The 2,500-nt window shown below is 63.2% G+C and overlaps 1 pseudogene; it reads left to right on the top strand.

Moving 5' to 3' along the window:
- Positions 1-2,500, top strand: part of LOC124583378 — a 7,959-nt pseudogene that overhangs the window by 1,838 nt on the left and 3,621 nt on the right.

Below are 2,500 nucleotides of genomic sequence, written 5' to 3'. Positions count from 1 at the left end.
CTGGAGGGCTGACGCGGAGAAGGGTTTCGTGTGAACAGCCGTTGCACACGAGTCAGTCGATCCTAAGCCCTAGGAGAAATCCGATGTTGATGGGGGCCGTCATAGCATGATGCACTTTGTGCTGGCCCCCGTTGGGCGAAAGGGAATCCGGTTCCTATTCCGGAACCCGGCAGCGGAACCGATACAAGTCGGGCCCCTCTTTTAGAGATGCTCGTCGGGGTAACCCAAAAGGACCCGGAGACGCCGTCGGGAGATCGGGGAAGAGTTTTCTTTTCTGCATGAGCGTTCGAGTTCCCTGGAATCCTCTAGCAGGGAGATAGGGTTTGGAACGCGAAGAGCACCGCAGTTGCGGCGGTGTCCCGATCTTCCCCTCGGACCTTGAAAATCCGGGAGAGGGCCACGTGGAGGTGTCGCGCCGGTTCGTACCCATATCCGCAGCAGGTCTCCAAGGTGAAGAGCCTCTAGTCGATAGAATAATGTAGGTAAGGGAAGTCGGCAAATTGGATCCGTAACTTCGGGATAAGGATTGGCTCTGAGGATCGGGGCGTGTCGGGCTTGGTCGGGAAGTGGGTCAGCGCTAACGTGCCGGGCCTGGGCGAGGTGAGTGCCGTAGGGGTGCCGGTAAGTGCGGGCGTTTAGCGCGGGCGTGGTCTGCTCTCGCCGTTGGTTGGCCTCGTGCTGGCCGGCGGTGCAGGATGCGCGCGCCTGCGCGGCGTTCGCGCCCCGGTGCTTCAACCTGCGTGCAGGATCCGAGCTCGGTCCCGTGCCTTGGCCTCCCACGGATCTTCCTTGCTGCGAGGCCGCGTCCGCCTTAGCGTGCTCCTCCGGGGGCGCGCGGGTGCGCGGATTCTCTTCGGCCGCCATTCAACGATCAACTCAGAACTGGCACGGACTGGGGGAATCCGACTGTCTAATTAAAACAAAGCATTGCGATGGCCCTAGCGGGTGTTGACGCAATGTGATTTCTGCCCAGTGCTCTGAATGTCAACGTGAAGAAATTCAAGCAAGCGCGGGTAAACGGCGGGAGTAACTATGACTCTCTTAAGGTGGCCAAGTGGCGGCGGTGTGGCTGCATCCGGACTTGGCTTCTCGAAGTGCGGTCTTGATGTAGTCGTGCTGCTGCTGCGAGGTGCCTTCCTTGGGTTATAGTTACAGGGAGAGTGATGCGCAATACATGGGCCTAGCCCTCTTAGCCTCTCCTCTCCTGCGGTCTTCTCCCCTTCTCGTGGGCCCGCTGATTTCGCAGAGTGGAAGACCGCACCAGGGGCTTGGGGGGGTTACCAGCCCCCCCTCGCACTATCCCTTTTTTTAGTTGGGGGCAGTAAGCAGAGAATAAGTGGTGGCCCTTCCGCTGAAGGTGCCACCCCAACTCCCCCAGCACCTAGCCGGCCAACCGGCCGTGCCGAAAATCTTGTAACTTTTGCAGCTATGTATACCTGTAGCGAGTGCCACCGCAGCTTTACAACCAAGAACGGTCTCGGGGTCCATCGCCGCCGCCAACATCTTGCGGCCGCCAACGCGGAGATCGTCACGGAGAGGCATCGCGCGAGGTGGACGGAGGAAGAAGTCCTGTCGCTCGCCAAGGCAGAGGCCGAACTGTTCCTCGAGAGGGACGCCCGGTTCTTCTTTGTAAATCAAGAGCTCATCAGGATGTTCCCCGACCGAACGCTTGAGGCAATCAAGTGCCGACGGCGGCAAGCTGCCCACAAGCAGCTTGTCCGCCAATTCATGGAGGCGCTTGAGATCGGTCGGGGGGAAGAGCCGGCGTCCCGCCGGGGAGCGGCGAGCCCGCTGCCTGACGCGGGCGAGGCCGCTGCGCCGCCCGTCGACGCAGCCGAGGACTTCGCGGCCGACACCACCGGGCCGCCGCCGGAGGGGCCGACTGACGCCGCCATCTGGGAGCATCTGGCGGGGCTACCCGCTTCCGCCCAGCGTTTCTCTGCCCTGGATCGTGTCATCGGTCTGGGGCGGGGCACGCCGCCCGATGTCATCCTGGGCATGCTCCCGGATGCCCTTGCGTCGGTCGGGTCCAGAGGGGAGAGATCAATCACCAGGACACAGCGGCCGCGCCAACCATCGAAGCGGCCGCCTGCCGCGCCGCCGACGCAGAAGCGCAAGCGGCGCCGCTGGGAGTACGCGAGAACGCAGGATGCCTTCCGACGGTCGCGTGCGCGTTGCGTGCGCGGCCTCTTGGATGGCACCCTGCTCCAGCCGCCACCTGCCATCCCTGGTCTGCTGGACTTCTGGGCGGACCTCTTCACCAAGAAGCCCATCTCCACCGCGGGCTTCATTCGTGACCGCCTCCTCCCGCACTCAGAGCCTGTCGCTCTCGAGTGCATATGGGGGCCGGTCACACATGAGGAGGTCGCCGCCGCGTTGCCGCCCAGGGGATCAGCAGCCGGGCCGGACGGCCTTACCCCAGCGGAGTTGCGGCGCCTGCCGCACGAAGTCCTGGTGAAAGTGATGAATCTCTTCCTTCTGGCCCGCGCCCTTCCGGAAC

This window comes from Schistocerca americana, unplaced genomic scaffold (assembly GCF_021461395.2).
Source record: "Schistocerca americana isolate TAMUIC-IGC-003095 unplaced genomic scaffold, iqSchAmer2.1 HiC_scaffold_457, whole genome shotgun sequence".
Lineage (NCBI taxonomy): Eukaryota > Metazoa > Arthropoda > Insecta > Orthoptera > Acrididae > Schistocerca > Schistocerca americana.
This window is presented reverse-complemented; position numbering and strand designations above follow the sequence as displayed.